The sequence below is a fragment of the Corythoichthys intestinalis genome, unplaced genomic scaffold (assembly GCF_030265065.1).
Source record: "Corythoichthys intestinalis isolate RoL2023-P3 unplaced genomic scaffold, ASM3026506v1 HiC_scaffold_23, whole genome shotgun sequence".
Classification (NCBI taxonomy): Eukaryota; Metazoa; Chordata; class Actinopteri; order Syngnathiformes; family Syngnathidae; genus Corythoichthys; species Corythoichthys intestinalis.
In genome coordinates this window covers 8290212-8310645 of record NW_026651592.1, presented here as the reverse complement: position 1 = coordinate 8310645, position 20434 = coordinate 8290212, and the positions used below count along the sequence as shown (strand labels likewise).

Here is a 20434-nt window from a genome sequence, read left to right as displayed (position 1 = left end):
TTTTGTGGATATGCTTTGAAACTGCACTCTGTGAACAGCCTGCTCTTTGAGAAATTTCTTTTTGTGTCTTACCCTCCTGATGGAGGGTATCAATGATGGTCCTCTGGACAGCAGTCAGATCAGCAGTCTTCCCCATACTTGTGATTTAGTTTACTGAACCAAGCTGAGTGTTTTTAAGGCTCAGGAAACCCTCGCAGGTGTTTCGAGTTAATTAGATGATTCAGGTGATTAGTTGAATAGCCTACTTGTATACTTTTTCATGATATTCTAATATTTTGAGATAGGATTTTTGAGTTTTCTTAAGCTGTAAGCCAAATTCAGCAATATTAAAATAATAAAAGGCTTGAAATAGTTCCGTTGATGTGTAATGAATCCAGAATGTATGACATTTTTGTTTTTTTAATTGCATTACAGAAAGTAAAGAACTTTATCACAATATTCTAATTATCTGAGACAGTCCTGTATAGTAACAATTATACTATTAAATCGGGTATTAGGCATGTAATGAAATTGTTCTTCACAATAGGATTATCACGAAGCGGGGGCAAGGTGGACCCAAACGCAGGGAAAAACGGAGGCGAGGTAGGGTGATTAAAAATGTTTTGATGATAGTTAACAACAAAATAAAAGTACAAGTACAAACAAAGAAAAGCTCTGGAGTCAAAATTTCAGAATAAACCAGGCATGGACGCGCAACATGAGGTGAACTGAATGACGCAACAACAACAGACAGCACATGGGGATCTGAAATACAGACATGGGGTAACGAGACAATGAGGCACAGGTGGGTGACACAAGAGGCAGCGGATTGCTCAACACACAAGGAAATCACACAACGGGTGAATCAAGGGAAATGACCAGACACACTAGGGCACAAACATAACAGAACTCAACTCAAGGCGTAACAAAAATAAGCATTTGACTTCACATGACTTCTCGTCATTCTGTTCTTTACAAGGTGCCTGTTGACAAAAAATGGGAAGCAATGACCAATCTTCCAAGTGTGCCAGAGGACCCGTGTTTTTCCAATTTTTGGGTATGCATCAGAGCTATAACACCTGCCAAACGTACCAAAGGTGGTCTTGAAAAGACTCAATGGCTATAAAATGTTAACAGCGCAAGGGAGATTCAAATTCCTTTGGTTTTGCAAAGTGTGGTCAATAGAGGCCACATGGCACCTATTGCCATTGTGTGAAGAGGTGGATAACACAAACACACAGTGCCTCTGTGCTTTATACCAGCAGGCTGTACAGAGAACGCTAGAAAAAGGCAGAGTGGCAAATTGCCTCCTGTCCAGCTTGTCTTTTATCATAAAGAATATTTGTACAGGGTGACGAGAACACCCATGTAATGGACCCCCTTCCTTCCTCGCATTGTGCCCTGCTGAGGGTAGACAAATAGAGGGTGACAGGCCTTGAAAAAGTGAGGCCAGCGGGGCTCTTTCACTAGTCACAGTCCTTTCTCTTTACAAAGTGGAGCCCCAGCAGCCTTCCAGTCATCTGATTAAAGATGTCCACTTAACAGGATGATATGGATCGCTTCCAAGGGACTTGGTAAGCCACAACTTTTTCACCAGAGTCAACTTTACAGCGCACTTCTCGCTGAAAGGGTTGTGTACTGAGGAAACACAAACATTCCTCATGTCCTGTCTTATTGTTTGTTGTTGGGGGTTTGCGGTATATTTAGGAAGGTTACACACACATAACACAATGTGCCACACAAAGAAACCATTTCAAGCTGAGGTCATATCAGAGAACCCAGAATTTATTCACCAATTTGCAGTGACAGAGTAGGAAAATGCCTCAACTTTATTGTGAAAATGTTTAAATTATTCAAAATCTTTACAATTGAGCTTTGCAACGATCATTTCAACTTTGATTAATATTATTCAAAATCTTTACAATTGAGCTTTGCAACGATCATTTCAACTTTGATTAATGTTATCGCAGTCGAGAAGTATTGTTAGCTTATTTAGAATTGAATTCCTACCAGGCATAGATCGCGATTAGAATTTGTTGATACGAAAACTTTGAAAAATGTGGTTTGTCAGCAGCAGCAACAACAACAAAAAACTCAGCTATGCTACTTGTCGCGCATGTGTGAGTAGTTGGAAAAAAATTCTCATACTGGCTGTAATACCGTATTTTTCGTACTATAAGTCGCAGTTTTTTTGAAAGTTTGGCTGGGGGTGCGACTTTTACTCAGGAGCAATTTATGTGTGAAATTATTAACACATTATGATATCATTTCACATGTTATTTTGGTGTTTTGGAGTGACACTGATGGTTTGGTAAACTTGTTCTTTATGCTATAGTTATCTGAATAACTTAATAGCTATGGACACGTTCGCGTTCTGCCTTTGGCAGTGTGTGTTCCAATTGTATTATTGACTTTTTTATATTGAAATGCACTCGCAAGCCAAAAGACCGACAGCTACGTAGCTGAGTGAGTGGGCGGGTTAGCGAGAGAGAAACACGGCTGCGAACCTAAGTTCATTGTTTATGCTTGTAAAATATCTCTACAGAGGCAACGCCTGTGTGTATCATATTTTCTGTTGTGTGTTTTCCACCCGCGATCGGACACTTAGGGTCAGTTGTGTGGTTGTTTGAACGGTGCGCTAATGCTAGCGAACGTATGCTAACCGTTTGTGCCATGTCATTGCTGTAAAAGCACCTAATTATCATTTATTTACGTCGATGCGAACCTGTTTGGTATCGAGGACGAAATTGATTCAGCAAATTATACGGACGTCCAGCATCGTCATTTGGGAGTTCAGCCCAGTGAATAGCCAGGACCGAGCCGTAGCGTCCTGGTGAGGACAGTATAGTCGCATTTTGTTGTTCATGCACTGTACACTTATTCGGCATGTTGTTCTCTATTGTATTTTTATTAGGGGTGTCAAACGATTAAAATTTTTAATCGAGTTAATTGCAGCTTAAAAATTAATTAATCGTAATTAATCTCAATTCAAACCATCTATAAAATCCATATTTTTCTGTAAATTAATGTTGGAATGGAAAGATAAGACACAAGATGAATATATACATTCAACATACGGTATATAAGTACTGTATTTGTTTATTATAACAATAAATCAAAAAGATGGCACTACCATTATTAACATTCTGTTTAAGCGATCCATGGATAGAAAGACTTGTAGTTCTTAAAAGATAATTGTTATTACAAGTTATAGAAATGTTATATTAAAACCCCTCTTAATGTTTTTGTTTTAATAAAATTTGTAAAATTTTCAATCAAAAAATAAACTAGTAGCCTGCCATTGTTGATGTCAATAATTACTTACACAATGCTCATGGGTGCTGAAGCCTATAAAATCAGTCGCACCCAAGCGCCAGCAGAGGGCGACAAAACTCCGAAAAACACAACAAGTACAGATTTCACTGTGCTGTCAATTTAATCTGTTTGAGCGAGGCATTTTTGCGTTAATTGTGTCAAATATTTTAGCGCGATTAATTTAAAAAATTAATTACCGCCCGTTAACGCGATAATTTTGACAGCCCTAATTTTATATTAAATTGCCTTTCAAGATGACATGTCTGTTCTATGTGTTGGATTTTGTTTAAATTTCCCCAAAAAATGCGACTTATACTCCGGTTCGACTTGTATATGTTTTTTTTCTCTTCGTTGGCATTTTATGGCTGGTGCGACTTACACTCAGGTGCGACTTGTAGTCCAAAAAATACGGTAGTTGCAAAATGGGACCATTTGCTTGCAGTCTGGAGCCCTGAAATCTGCTAATTTGGCGAGGTAAAAAAAAACTTGAAGTTCACCTGTTTCTGATGCTGCCATATTAATAACAAAGCAAAGCCCCACCTTTTAAAGCCATACACAAAATCCCTCGTCTCACATAGTATGTATATAAATATGCAAAACGGCAAAAATACCAGGTTTGGTAGTGAATGTAAATGTGTCTCTGTTCAGCAGCACAATGTTGTGTATGTTGTCAACACTGCTGCTTCTCAGTTCTGAGGTTTTGGCTTCTGATTACTCTTCCTTTGTATATTCTCCTGAGGTATGCAAGTGTTACTTAATTGTAATTTTTTAAAAACACTCTAAAATGCCTATATCTGTATCCTTCGATTAATTGGTGACCAATGTATACGCTCCTCTCGACCTTCTAATGACCTAAAACTCCAACTGAGAATGGGACAAGAAGTGGAAATCCTGCCCTGATCTGGCATGGTTGAACTATCTTATTGTGATTAGTGTGATTACGCCCTCATTTGAAGCATTTTATGCTCTGGTGTTTTTGGGTTTTTTTGCATTTGTTTGTCCTTGATCAGAATAACAGAAGCCCAGGATCATCTTAATGGAGCTTTAATATTGCCTTTGCATTATTAGCCTGTGCACACACCCTTAAACAGTAATGAAACACTGACCCTCATTATGTCTTAGCCTGCTACGCCCCCTTAAAAATGAGTGGCGGCAGGAAAAGAGGGCGAGGCTGTGGCTAGGGTTGGACTGAGGTTGGGCTAGCCCAGCTAGAAGCAGCAGGCCTCCCTGGAGGGTTGTTGATGTCTTTGGACACAAGCCACTGTTATATGCTGCTCTGAAAGTAACCCGAGCATTCACAATGTTTCACTTGTTTACCACCTTAGCATGTGATTTTTTTTTTTTCCCCAGGCATAGTGAAGGTACTGATTAAAATATTGCCTTGCACTAAATGCCCTCACTCTTCGGGTTGCCAGTATACTGCTTGATATTGCTTTAAGTTGCAAGCGATGAGCCTTTTGTAGAAGTTATATATTAATTTACAATTTCCTTCAAGATGTTTTCAATGTAAAAATTCCAACATTTAGTAATAACAAGTAAGAGCTGTGATACGAGGTCCAATTTAGGTGATGTCACCATGACTGAAGTAAGGGAGGGCTACTTTTCTCAATGTATACAAACCCATTGGCAAAGAAATCATTTTGTAATGCATTGATAGCATCCACAAAGATGATTTAATTGCTTAATTTTTTAAATTTAAATGACCGACTAAATATATATAAGCGTAAAGACTCTTTGCCCCGGTCAATGGAACCACATGGTAAATAATGTAGCACAACCAGGCCAAATGAAATATCCTTATCTTGCTTCTGTTCTTGTCTTGAATCCTTTGAGATTCGTAACGATGGTTTTGCTTGAGTGGTAGACATAATTCAGACTGTTTGTCAAAGTTGACGCATCATTAGTTTACGGGGCGTACAGAGCTGTGGTAAACCAGACAAAGACTGGAAACTGGGCTCGTGATTGGCTGATGATGAACACAGAAGCAAAACAAACAAATTTGCGACTTGCAAATATTCTTTTATAATGGGAAAATCTCCGCTTAACCACTGAGAACCGTTTTAGAAATATTTCCAAAAAACATGTTTCTTTAATTGTCTCTTAATATATTGTGGCCATTTCATGAATAATTGCAAATCTTACAATGTGCACCTGTGGAAAAAAAAAAAAAATAAAACTAGGTATTTAGGTTGTCCTTTCTATAGGCGGAGCAACAATATGGGAGATTTTTGGGCACATTTTTGGACCAATTTTCAATACCAATATGACAAACAAATAAAACGGTATACTTTATTATTTAACAGTATTTTTTTATTTAGTAACAACTCACATATAACAACTAAATTTTATTATTTGACAGTATTTTTCTTTAGTAACAACTTACATATAACAACTAAGTACACAAACCAAACAATTCCATTAACTCTGGAAAAATAACCTCCTCATTATCATGGATGGAAGTGATCAATTTCCTTTTCATCACTATCAGGTTTTTTGTGGGCTCCTAGAGCATCCTCTTGAAGCCACTTGGCAACATAATTTGTTGCGAAAGCTAAGATGGCTGAACGACGTACACAGTTGCATCTTCGGTCATGATGTTGGTCTTTATTTCGTCCTTGGGAAAGCTTTGTTCGTAAGTACTGTTTGTCTTAAGTCAGACATGTCCAAAGTGCGGCCCGTGGTCAAATTTCATCCGGCCCCCAGCCTCTGTCATAAAATCAATAACGTCTGGCCTGCACACAGACTTAATAAATTGGTCAGCAGTACTGCTACCAGCACATGAAGTAGCTTACACACTAAATGCTGATCCTCATTTACCCACTAAAAGGCACCAGCACTCTAAGCAACAGTACCCCGTGTGACCCGTTACTCCCAATTTTCTAAAATGGAGACAATCAACAATAAAAAAAGTTGACTGCGACGGCCGACGCTTAAAGGATAGGTAGAAATTGGACATTACTTCACTAAAATACACAACAACTGTGTCCGCCTCATTTGCAAAGAGACAGTCGCTGTTTTTAAAGAGTTCAATGTGAGGCGATATTACCATACAAGACACGTTGACATGTAAGACAAGAATACAGGGAAGGTAAGTAGCGAAAAATTGAAGCTAGTTTAATTTTTACAGCAGCAGTATTTCACAAGAGACCGACAGTCAAAAGAGAAAGCCACAAAGGCTAGTTGCAAGATTGTTGAAATTATTAATTTAAAAAAATACCGTATTGGCCCGAATATAAGACGGTGTTTGCATTGAAATAAGACTGAAAAGAGGGGGTCGTCTTCTATTCGCGGTCTAGACATTATACCCATTCACGATGCTAGATGGTGCCAGATATCATTGAAGTGATGTTCTGTCATGACAGATCTCAGCTACTCGCCCCATTCACGACGCTAGATGGCGCCAGATATCATTGAAAAAATGTTCTGTCATGACAGATCTCAGATACTCTCAAGTTTAACCAGTTAGCATTATTTTATTGCAATGTTTTTCCTTATTCAGATTTGTTTCAAGACTACAGTTAGTTAGACTTCACTTTGATGATTAATGCAGTTATTGCTATTTTGTTGTTTTATCACAATAGATTGGTTTATTTACAGTACATTTAAAAAATCAGAAGCCATTCATTTACGAATGTGATTGCACTTAAGTTTACATTAGGGCTGCAGCTATCGAATATTTTAGTAATCGAGTAATCGACTGAAAATTCTATCGATTAATCGAGTAATCGGATAAAACAAATATATTTTTAGGTGAAGAGCAATTATACATATACATGAGAAAACAAGACATTTCATCTAATCTTGAACCATTTTCAGTCAATCAATGTCTTTATTTTCGATGTATATTGTTGAAAACAGCCAACAATTGCATCTCAGATGTAACTAGAATTAAAAAAAAAAAAAAAAAAAGACTAATTCACTGCTTTCACTCAAAAAACTTTTAGATCTTATTAAAAAAAAATATATATATATATATATATATATTACCTAAAAATGCCGTTACACTTGATAACACACATCACTTAAAAGTTAGGATTTTTTCCCACGTGTTTCAATTGAATTTCTCTTTGTGTCAAGCCATTTTTAAGTTCTAGTTAAGTTTTAAGTTAGTCTAAACTGTAAGTCCTGATAGGATTTTGAGTTTTTGCAGTGTTCAAAATAAATGTATGATACAGGCTGTATTGGAGCACATTAGGGACCAGTGCTACTTGGTGTTTTATCCAGCAATGACTACTGAGCTAAAATTGATAGTTAGCATGATTAAGTTTTTATTTTACACCCTCATCACTCCACAATGCTATGTTATGTTAAAGCCTGTATGTAAGACACGTTAGCCACGCATCGACAGTGGTCATAATTAATTGAAACCTAGCACTCCGCAGGGCTAACGTTACGTGAGCTAGTAGCGACAGTAACATTAAACTTATTTATTAGCGCTTAGCGCTCTTTATTAGCGCTTAGCGCTGTACTGCTTTAAGATGGCGGCTGTTTACAAACGCTCCCCAGACGTGGCCGAGTCTGTCATTTCGCATCTAGTTCAACATACATGTGATCTCTATGAGACGCACCAGATGCTACCTGTTACCAATGTGGCATTGTGCGGGCTAGTATTTAGCAACGTCGGCGTCGTTTGTGGCGGCTGTCGGCTGCGGTAAGTTTTGTTTTTTTTTCCCTTCTTCCTCTCCGCACGTGACAGCGCGTTGTCCCGCATTAAAGGTAGTCCTAGCAAAACGTGATGCTTAGAGCTGTCAAAATAAACGATTACTCGAGGTGAATAAAATTACTCGGATCAGTTTTTAAACTCGAGTTACTCGAGTTGCTCGAGTACTCGTTTCAGCTCTAGTTTACATATTTAAAAGTTCAGATATTAAGATTTGAATGAAGCAAAATAACATGCTTTATCTCTCAAATATATTGTTATAATCATTTGTTTCAGATGTACTGTAATTATTTTCTGTATAAAAATTAATTTGGTGTTCAAAAAGTCTTTTTTTTCAAACTTGAGTCTTGTAAAAGAGGGTCTTATAATCAGGGCCGTCTTATATTCGGGCCAGTACGGTAGTAAAGCAAATGTGACACACAGAATGGCTTGCTAAAATGTGCTTAAATATATTGTTCTACGTAAAGGACGTCAGCCAAGGTCGGCCCCTCACATTTTTACCACACCAAATCTGGCCCCCTTTGCAAAAAGTTTGGACACCCCTGTCTTCAGTACAGCGCATATTTTTATTGTTGTACGAGATGTTGTATCTTGTATGTTAGACATTTGTAGGTTATTTTGAGAGTAACTTGTCTGTATAGTTAGCGTACTTGTCTGCATATAAAGTTAGCATACATAGCTAATGCTAAGCTTAATGCTTTTTCAGTTTTACAATTGTTTAAATTGGGCAATCATCTGAGCGAGGACAGCATCATTGGCTTAGACAAAAATTTGGTAAAAAGAAATTGTGACCTATGCGCGAGTACTAGGGGTGTAAGGGTACACAAAAATCTCGTTTCGGTACGTACCTCGGTTTTGAGGTCACGGTTCGGTTCGTTTTCGGTACAGTAAGAAAACAAAATGCAAATTATAAATGTGCTAGTTGTTTATTACACACTTTTGTGCTTTCAACAATAGGAACATTAGCCTATACAAAGCTAGAATTCTGCTCAAAAATAGAAAATACAATATTCTGAAATGTAGATATTTTGAAAAACAAAAATTGAATTGAAAAATTGAAGAATTGAAAAACAAACATTGGCTCAGACTTTTTCTTGAAAAAAAAATATCTGATGTGCAAAATTGAACAGTTGCAACACTGAACAGTTTCAACTTTCTCATGTTAACTTTATGACCACAGCCTCGAAAAGTAAGGGTTATTAGGGCACTCAAACGATTAAAATTTTTAATTGAGTTAATCAGCTTAAAAATTAATCATAATTAATCGCAATTCAAACCATCTCTAAAATATGCCATATTTTTTCTGTAAATTATTTTTGGAATGGAAGATAAGACACAAGACTGATATATACAGTCAACATAAGACACAAGACTGATATATACATTCAACATACAGTACATAAGTACTGTATATGTTGATTATAACAATAAATCCACAAGATGGCATTAACATTAATATTATTTCTGTTGAAGACATTTTCTTTTCCTCTGCAAAAACAAAGACACAACAGAGCCTTAGAACAGTAACAAAAACAGTATTATTTATAATGTGTGCAAAGTGTGTGTAGCGTACACGTAAATGTGGCCCTCTTCCCTACTCATCCTCTAGCCAGTCGCTGAGGCAAACCAAATTATTTACATTTTCTGAGAGTTGTTCCATCTATATTCTTTTAAAATTTGAATTCCCCACCCAGAGGGCCAACCTGCTTTTCTTCCATGTTTACATTTAACCGTTACCCAGGCTGCTCACTGCACTTCTGAGTGGTGCGACGGCCCTAGCCGTTTAATTGTAATCTTTTTTGCGACTGTCAGTCAGCTGATCGTCGCGTCCGCCGGCTGGCTGCCTCCCCTCCCAACGTGACGTACTCTGATTGACGCCGGACAGGAAAACGACCTCGCCGCCGCTGATGGGTGCCAACTTCAAAAACTAGCCGCTGTCAACACTCTGAGAGTTAGCATTTGGAGCATATGTGCCGCGTACCTCCTCTCCTCGCCAGCTGTTTGCTCACCATTCATTCACCTGTGATTTGATCGCTAGTTTGTTGCACTCCCGCTTTTTCGGTGAAGTCTTTTGTGTTCATTCGTTATTGGATCGTTTTTTTTTACCACTGTAAATAAGAGCACCGCAGCAGTAGGCGCAAACTACCGTTTTCATTCAACTTGTTTTCTTCTGTTTTGTTTCGTATAGGAAGCCAGGGTAGTGACTGTCTTTTTGTTATTTCCTTTTTACGATCAGGGTTTACTTAGCGGGTGGGGTTTAAGTGTAGTTTCATTTTGTTTGTTGTTTTGGCCTGGGCTTACGCTGAAGCCAGCTTCTTCCGCATTTTGTTCATTGCGAGTTCGACTTGTGTGAATAAATTTGTGTCCACTTGCAACTTGTGTGTGTGGCTCGTTTTTTGTTACGCCCTTAGCGAGCCGTCCGTGGGACGTAACAGTGGGATTATGGGATGCATGAGCGGGCATTCTGCGCTTGCGTTAAATGCGTCAAATATTTTAACGTGATTAATTCAAAAAATTAATTACCGCCCGTTAACCCGCTAAATTTGACAGCACTTAAAATTACGTCAGAAACTCGTTCGGTACGCCTCCGTTCCGAACCGAGCACCCCGTACCGAAACGGTTCAATTCAAATACATGTACCGTTACACCCCTAGCGAGTACGTATTGCAATTAGAGCTGTCCCGACGAGTCGACTATGACGGTTAATGAAGGGTTAAAAAATATATATATGCGTGGAAAGTTCAGAATGTCGGATGCTCTGTATGCAAGCGTGGAAAGCGGCACAAAGCCAAAAAAAAAAAGCGCACCAGTGTCCAAAACATTGACTTATTTCAAAGAAACAACGGAGGGTACACTCTTCTGTCCTGTCTCTTCAATGCCAAGCTTGGCTGCACGTCGGCCGTGAATAAACACCTCAAGCGCCGTCACCGTTTGTAATTTTTTTTTTCATGTTTTGTACACCAGAGGGTGCTGTCGCCTTACTGAATAATAATGTTTCATTGACAATGGGCCTATAAGTGCTATTAGTATTGTCCTTAATGCTAACTGAAAGGTTTATTTCATGTTATGGTTTATTTTATGGTAAAGAAAATTATATAAGGTTAAAAGGTCATAAATATATACAGTATATACAGTGATTGCACTCAAGGGACAGATTGTCAATGATAAGGTAATAAATTAAGGTAAAGGCAATTCATTGATATATGAATAAGGTTTAAAAGGAAAAAGGTGAAAAGTTTTTGTTAATTTCTAATTGTGTTGTTTTATTTGTGTGCACCATAGCTCTTACGGTGTGATTACATCAAGGATGGAATAAAAGTTGTAAACCATCAGTTTAAGAGACCACCTTTTCAATCGGGATGCTACACTAGTTAATTCTGTCAGCATTTGGACTCATTGTTTATTTGTGATTTATTATTATTTATGTGTTTATTTGTACTTTAATAAATAATTTAAGTGTTCCGATATGTTTTTTGTGAATTGATCAGCGTCAACAAAAATTTCATTGCTAAATTAGTAAACAAAAACAAACATTTTTTTTTTTTAATTATTAGATTAGTCGACTAATTGTAAAAATAGTCGGCTGACTAATCGGGAGAAAATTAGTCGTTTGGGACAGCCCTAATTGCAATTGGTATTTACAAAATTGGACTTCAGTTGAACCAGTTTTATTTTCCTCTAGAGGTGCACTATAATTATCGGTCCGATACTAGGAATGATGACGTCATTACCAATAAATCCAATAACAATAATATTTTTGGTATAGGATTGGGATGTGTGCATTTACATTACGTCAGAAACTCGTTCGTTACGCCTCCGTTCCAAATAGAGCAGGGCGGTAAACCGAAAATTTACCGGTACCGAAATTCTTTACGATGACCGACATCATTTTGACCATGACGGTAAATTCGGTAATTTAATAAAACAAAAAAATATAGTCTTTTCATCCCGCTTTGACTCTGTTGTTCAGCTATGTTCATTCCCCTTTAAGAAAGCAGACAGTGACACAGTGTGCTTACGTATGGAATCACGTGGTTATCAGGAAGCCAAACAAAATGAGCCCGGTATGCTAACGCTAGCGGCTAACGCTACAAGCAAACGTGATGGAGTGTTGCTTAAGGGTGGTTCGCCAAACTTTCACCCGACATTAAATAGACTCTTGGCAGCACCCAGACGGACTTTCACCCGTTGTCCTCCCTTGTTCTCACGATTTCCAAAGAGGATGCTTTCAATGCTTTCTACTGGTAGCCAAGCCACAGGCTAACGCTAGCGGTTAACGCTACAAATGAACGTGATGGAGTCGGATAGCGGCTCTAAACTAGTTGAAACAGCTGAACTTAATGAGTGGATTGGTCTCTGACTACATCTAGCAATTATGCTGGGTTCCAGAAAAGTGGGATGTCGGACTTTTCCGACCTCCGAGTTGGAAAATATCATTGGAACGCCACTCGAACTGGTAGGTCCAAGTCGCGAAGTCGGAGAAAAAATAACTACCCTGACTTCCAAGTTGTTTCAATCTGACGTCACTGGACAAATTGGCGCTCATGAAAACGTATTGAATGATAACACAATAATGAAGTAAATCAAGTTTATTTGAGACGCCATGTATTTTTTCCTCATACAGTGAATTATCTTTATTGTGCTATGTTTTTATATTGACGATCAGCAAAGGATGTAACTAAAAAAAAAAAGGCAGTTTACAGTGTGGGCTATAACGCAGCCGTCGTTTTTCCTCTACTATTTGATCGCTTATAGGAAGGCAGGTTCGCTGGAGGTCAAAATGTATTTGGATGGCCAAAATAAAAAACACCTCGTCGCGATCGGCCATCTTTGTTGTTTACATTTGCTTGGAACGCTTTGATATCGGAACTGGTACCATCCGAGTGGGATTTATCCGACTTCCCACTTCTCTGGAATGCAGCATTAGTTTATCACGTTATTGTGTATCTCTTGTCTGTGTGTGATTTCTCTGATAGCTTTTGTGATGGTAAAGCATTCAGCATAAAGTACAATCTAACAGTGCAAATTATAATATAACTGTTTAATGGCCCCAGCTATTTTTCTGTATGTGCTTAATTCTGTGTCGTTAGATCAATGCAGCTTTAATGTGTGTGTGTGTATGTATTAAAAAATGCACTGGGGAAAAAAAAAAACGAAACCCTGCAGTAAACACTTGTGTTGAGTAATTATGTCACAGCAGCCATTAACAGTAAGTTGTCTTTTTGAAGTGTACTGTTCAAGCTGTAAGTAATTTGTGTTACAATGACATGTTTGCACAGGCATATTGATTTTGACAATGTACATTGTTCAAGCCATACAAGCGGTTTTAAATGTTCATACTTGAATTCTTATTGTTTACAATAAATTTTTGTATACTTAATGTTTAGACTGCATGTACAATTGTTAAATATATTAAATTGAAAGCTGGTAAATAAATCAACAAGAAACGGTTAAACTGTATTTCATGCATTGATTCAGATTTTCAAATTATATAAGTCTGCTTGGGTGAATTTATCGTCATTTATCGTTATCGAGGTAAATCTGCTCAATTTATCGTGATGCGTGCTTAAGGCCATATCGCCCAGCCCTAGTTCCAAACCGAGCACCCCGTACCGAAACGGTTCAATACAAATACATGTACCGTTACACTCCTAGCGAGTACGTATTGCAATTGTTATTTACAAAATTGGACTTCAGTTGAACCAGTTTTATTTTCCTCTAGAGGGACCGATAATTATCGGTCCGATAATAGGAATGATGACGTCATCCCAATAAATCCAATAACAATATATGTTATCGGGCCTGTTAATATTTTTGGTATCGGATTGGGATGTATGCATTTGTTTCCACTCCTGTTTTGCCAGTATGCAAAGGCTTGTTACTGTTCTAGAGGCCGTATTTTTCCTTCACTGAGTTATAAACCTTACTATGGCAATTAGAAAATGTTTGTATTATACAATGTTATGTTTACAAGTTATTGAGAGGCCTTTTGCTTATCGATATGCTTGCTGTTCTATAAATGTTTCAAATGTTTTATCTGCTGACAAAGCACAATACCTGTTGGGTTTATGTTTGTTTTAGATCAGTGCTCATTGTTCAGGGGACACATGGTCAATGATATTGACTGATTGATATACATTAAAAAATTATATATATATTATCGGTTATCGTGTCGGTATCGGCCTTGAGGAGCAGGAAGTTATCGATATCGGTATCGGTTTCAAAAAATGGATATCATGCACCCCTATTTTCCTCCTTTGTGTTCAGAGAAAAAGTAAGCTACAATGCATACATTTTGTGGGTTAGCCAAAAAGACATAATTGACGCAGTTTGTATATTAATACAGCTTGATCTGCATTGTTACAAAGCCCTCCCAGTCCAAATGTTTATTGCCATCAATAGCAGCCAATTAGTTGAAAGCTCTCGGCCAACAGCAACAACTTCCAGACCTGATTTGTCATGTCCATGTTTCTGCTAGTCCTGAAACTACTTTTCCTCCTGCACAGAACCTACATTCTTGATTGGTGAGATCTTTAAATCAATCCCTCATGAATGTCTGTACGCAATATTTGATTACACCAACAGGAACAATACTCTTATTTCGTCCTACGCACACAGGCCGACCTAATGGCGTGGTTCTCTCATCCAGCTGACGCGCTCCTCCAGGGAGGTGCGCGCCGGCCATGGGTGGGCGTTGAATTTGGCTCAACAATCGGCGGCAGACTTGGGCCGCTTTTCCAGGCCGCCAGGAGGAGGGTCTTGATTTACCCTTCGCAGCAGCTTGTCACAATTAGTGATGTCATGAGGGAAAGAAACAAATATTGAAGCACTTCTTCAAAGCCAGCCAAGTCTTCCCATGAGTTCATTGTTTCCCTGGACTGCCCACAAAGCGAGGGGAAAGTGCAAAAGTGCACCCGTAAATATACTGTACAACTACATCATGATCACAAAATAATCTTTCATAATGAGACGAATGCTTTTGGCTTGCTTAGAGCAGGTGGATAAAGTTCTTGGACGACTGACTTCCCAGATATAAAAGGCGGAAAACACTTCTGCTCTCAGACCCCCAATTTGGCCAAATTTCAAAATGGTCCAAATACATGTGTGATACATCATTAGAAAGCTTAAAATCTCAATTTTCTGGGAGAAAAAATGTTATGAACAGGAATTAAAAAAAAAAAAAAAATTTAAACTGCAAAACCCTAACTGGAGGTGAGAGCACACGAGAGCATAATTAAAGACTACATGATTTTAAGTTTTTGACGAGATATTATCACGTACTTACCTGGTTTCGGTCCAAAAACTCCATGTTGCATGTATCACTGAGTGTCAAGACACAGCTGTAAATGGCCACAGCCAGATTTTTGGGAGATTTTATGGGTGAAACATGGTAATATAACAAGGGTCACGATGCAGAAATCGCAGACATCAAGGAGTGGTCGAGATTTTCATTTTCATCAATTTACCCTTTTAATTTTTTTTTTCTTTGTTTGGATCGATTATCATCTAAAATATCGAGGAAAATGCGACAGTAACGAAAAAAAAATACAATTAAGCGATAGTTATTAGGTAGATATCCATGACTTTTTTACAGACGCTAATTTTGTCATTGTGTCGTAATTTGTTTAAAAGTTTAAAATATGCGAGTGAATAATATTGTTGTCTTTTTTTTTTTTTAACTAAATATTAGACATAAATTAATGATTCTAATCTAAAATGACAGACATTTCGATTAATAAATACTAAAGGTGTAATGGTACATGCAATAGTATTGAACAGTTTCGGTATGTGGTAGTCGGTTCGGAACAGACGCGTACCGAACAAGTTTCTGACGTAATATAACCCTTACTTTTCGACGCTGTGAGTCGATCGGGTTAGTTTCTTTGTGTAGATTATATTAACTCCGTCTTCTCTACTATAATGAGGACCAACACGGTAGGACAGTCCAGAAACGTCAACGGCGCGACAACGTGGCCGCCGCGAGAACGCAGTGAAACGCGGGCTTTAGAATCAGCCAATGCACACCAGTCACAGTGCGGCCACGTGTAGATACGTCCTGGAAGCGGCTCAACGCGACGCACGCAAAAAGAAAGGCAGAGTTTATTATTTGACGTGAGACGCGGCCCTCCTGCATCAATACTACTAGCTAGGATTGGGCCGGAAGTCACTCGTGTAATATTAGGGTGGATCCGTTCGATTTTCAAACTAATATGCAATCGTAATCTACTTTTTGAGTCCATAAGATCTCTTGAGTGGTAGATCGGGGCACAGTTGACTTATCTTTGTTGATTTACTGCTGTCTTCTCTGCTATAATAATAACCAACATGGCCCCATGTTCAATACAAAACCTTCCTACCACAACAAAAAAAGTAGGAACTAATATTCACATAGGAACTAAAGTTATACAACATAAAATATACAATATAAATGAATACTACATCACATTTGTAAAATATAAACACATAATAAAATAAATAATTGCCCATTTATGTAAAATGAAATGAGCTAAAACACCTGTAATTAAATAATAAGTATAATACGCACATCCTGCTTACACAATTAAATTTATTAATTTCTGTGTGGCGCTTTAACTTGAGAAAATCCACCAATAATGCTTTTGAAAACCGTTCATAAGAAAAAAAAAAAAGATTCATTGAGGCATTTCATTTGTAAAATACATGTTAAAATCTTTGTCATTGGGATTGCTTTTCTCTGTAGCACAGGACTTTTTTCTTCTTTCTTTCAGAAAGAAAGCTGACCAATACGCAGGGTCTGAAAGGCAAATTGTTGTTGGATTATCTTTAAATACCCACTACATTTTGAGCAGAATTCTAGTTTAGCACGTTTATATTTTGCATTTTGTTTTCTTACTGTACCGAAAATGAACCGAACCGTGACCTCAAAACTGAAGTACGCACCGAACCGAGATTTTGGTGTACCGTTAAACCCCTAATAAATACGATTACTTACCTTCGTTTTATGGCTGGGTTGAAACAAAAGCAGTTGCGTGAGGTGTGTAAAAGGGCGTTTCCAGGGTAAAACGGACAAATTAAAAATAGTTCCGGGACTTAATGCGCCATGAATCTGCTATGGCACCATATAGACATATTGTTCTATCAAACACAAGTTCTTTTGGCTTACAATACAGCAGTTTATTTTATAGAGGGGTTCAAGAGCAAAAACTGATTTTCAGCCTTGTCTGTGTTCCAGACGTATTTCAGCAAATGTTTCATGCAGCTCAATCGTCATTGCCATGCCAACTTTTCCTCCACACTCACACTTCCTGCCTGTAGGTATCCCACATTGAGGCCATCTGTCTCTCCTTCTCCGCCACCCTAATGGTCAGGGTGGAGTCTGCTCTGTGCACCCCCGCCCTGTGTTTATGTACATGCTCCCCTACGCTTACGCTAAAGCAAACAGCACATGGCGCGCACTTCGGTTCTAGGTTCTTGGTGTGCTACACGGGATAAGAAAGACAACACCCACGCCAAAGTGGTACAGTAGCAGTTGGGGAATAAGTCTTGCACATGTGTGTGCGGACATCGATCACCAGTGTTAGCTTACCGTGTCATCGCTTGTAACAATCAAATCTGTCCCTGTCGGACAATTGCTGGTGTTGAGGTGGTTTCAAATGACTATAATTGACTTCATTTGGCCTATTTGAGTTCACCTGTTTTTGACAAAAGGTATTTTTTGTGTGTGCGTGGATTAGGGCTGTTCCAAACGACTAATTTTATTTATTAATTTTTTTACAAATTAGTCGACTAATGTAAATATATTTATATTTGTTTTACTAATTTAGTAAATCCATTTTTGTTGACGCTTATTCACAAAATAAAATTGTGGAACACTTAAAATGCTTTGTTAAGGTAGAAATGCTAAACATAAATAATAATATAAATCACAAACAATGATGTTAAATGCTGCTGGCAAATATATAGTATTAATATTATATCATACTACTATATGTATAGGGCGGAAAACACTCAGGTGACTTGAAGTTCCGCTCTGAGACCCCCAATTTGGCAAAATTTCAAAATTGTCCTATACGCATGTGTGATACACCATTGAAATGCTTAAAATCTCAATTTTCTGTGGGAAGAACATTTTTGAACAGGAGGGCATTTTTTAAAAAAAAACAGCAAAACCCTAACTGGAGGTGAGGGCATGAGAGAGCAGAATTAAGAACGCCACAATTTTAACGAGATATTATCGCGTACATACCTTTTTTCGATCCTAAAACTCAATGTAGCATGTATCACCGAGTGTCAAGACAAACCTCTGAATGGCCACAGCTGGATTTTGGGGGGATTTTATGGGTGAAACATGGTTAATATAACAAGGATCGCCATGCAGAAATCGCAGACATCAAGGAGTGGTTTCATATATTTACCCTTTTAACTCATTTGCTCCCAGAAACATATAAATACGTTCTATTTTTAAATGCTTCATTGTCCCAAAAACGTATTTATATGTCTTTTGCATATATGTGTATATATATATATATATATATATATATATATATATATATATATATATATACATATACACTCACCGGCCACTTTATTGGGTACACCGTGCTAGTAACGGGTTGGACCCCCTTTTGCCTTCAGAACTGCCTCAATTCTTCATGGCATAGATTCAACAAGGTGCTGGAAGCATTCCTCAGAGAGTTTGGTCCATATTGACATGATGGCATCACACAGTTGGTGGAGATTTGTTGGCTGTACATCCATGATGCGAATCTCCCATTCCACCACATCCCAATGATGCTCTATTGGATTGAGATCTGGTGACTGTGGAGGCCATTTGAGTACAGTGAACTCATTGTCATGTTCAAGAAACCAGTCTGAGATGATTCCAGCTTTATGACATGGCGCATTATCCTGCTGAAAGTAGCCATCAGAAGTTGGGTACATTGTGGTCATAAAGGAATGGACATGGTCAGCAACAATACTCAGGTAGGCTGTGGCGTTCCAACAATGCTCAATTGGTACCAAGGGGCCCAAAGAGTGTCAAGAAAATATTCCCCACACCATTACACCACCACCAGCAGCCTGAACCGTTGATACAAGGCAGGATGGATCCATGCTTTCATATTGTTGACGCCAAATTCTGACCCTACCATCCGAATGTTGCAACAGAAATCGACTCATCAGACCAGGCAACGTTTTACCAATCTTCTATTGTCCAATTTCGATGAGCTTGTGCAAATTGTAGCCTCAATTTCCTGTTCTTAGCTGAAAGGAGTGGCAACCGGCGTGGTCTTCTGCTGCTGTAGCCCATCTGCCTCAAAGTTCGACGTACTGTGCGTTCAGAGATGCTCTTCTGCCTACCTTGGTTGTAACGGTTGGTTATTTGAGTCAGTGTTGCCTTTCTATCAGCTCGAACCAGTCTGGCCATTCTCCTCTGACCTCTGGCATCAACAAGGCATTTCCGCCCACAGAACTGGCACTCACTGCATATTTTTTTCTTTTTCGGACCATTCTCTGTAAACCCAAGAGATGGAAAATCCCAGTAGATCAGCAGTTTCTGAAATACCCAACCAGCCCTTCTGGCACCAACAACCATGCCACGTTCAAAGTCACTCAAATCACAAACTGTGTGATGCCATCATGTCAATATGGACCAAACTCTCTGAGGAATGCTTCCAGCACCTTGTTGAATCTTTGCCACGAAGAATTGAGGTGGTTCTGAAGGCAAAAGGGGGTCAAACCCGTTACTAGCATGGTGTACCTAAGAAAGTGGCCGGTGAGTGTGTATATATATATATATATATATATATGTCGAGAGACTGGAGATCTACAGCTTTCGGGAGCAGCAGCAGTGTAAATAAAACGTGAAGTACGTGAAAAAAAAAATGAATGATGCACGTTAATACGATGATCATAAAGGCAACATAAACAAAAAAAACATTAGTTATGTGGACTTACGATCCGCCAGCTTGTTGTTTCTTGCTGTCTTCCAAAATTACACCTGGGTGATGGCGCTTCAAGTGTTCGTTTAATGGCCGATGTGCTACAGTGGTAAGCGAACGCAGCATTGCAAAGACCACACACAGTGGCACTCTCCTTATTTTCATCAAAATGATTCCAGGCTTTGGCCCTTTTGCTTTTTGGGCTTTATGCCGCTTTCACCGCTTGCATCCCGAGCATCCGCCATTCTAAACTTTATCTGCATGGGTTTTTTTTTTTAAATCAATCATTAGCCGTCGACGGTATGTTGTGCCTGTCGACGCATTTACGTCATCGATGACGTCGACAACGTGGACTAGGTGGGACAGTGTGGATGTTTTGAGGCATTTGTGTTCATCTGTTTGTTTGACAAGAAACTGATAACTCAGTTGAACATTTGTGGATTGCCATCATCAACTGTTTGACAGATTCTACAGAGAGGCGAAGAAAAAACAGTTGCGCTATTAGGCTAACGATTGATATTTGAACTGTTACTGCTTTTATTTTTCTAGGTTTAATGTTGTA

General features: G+C 38.5%; 1 protein-coding gene across 1 annotated transcript in view; it reads left to right on the top strand.

Annotated features, from left to right (window-relative positions):
* LOC130911201 (nectin-3-like protein) overlaps positions 1-20434 on the top strand; it is a 91686-nt gene that overhangs the window by 29714 nt on the left and 41538 nt on the right. The window lies entirely within an intron of this gene.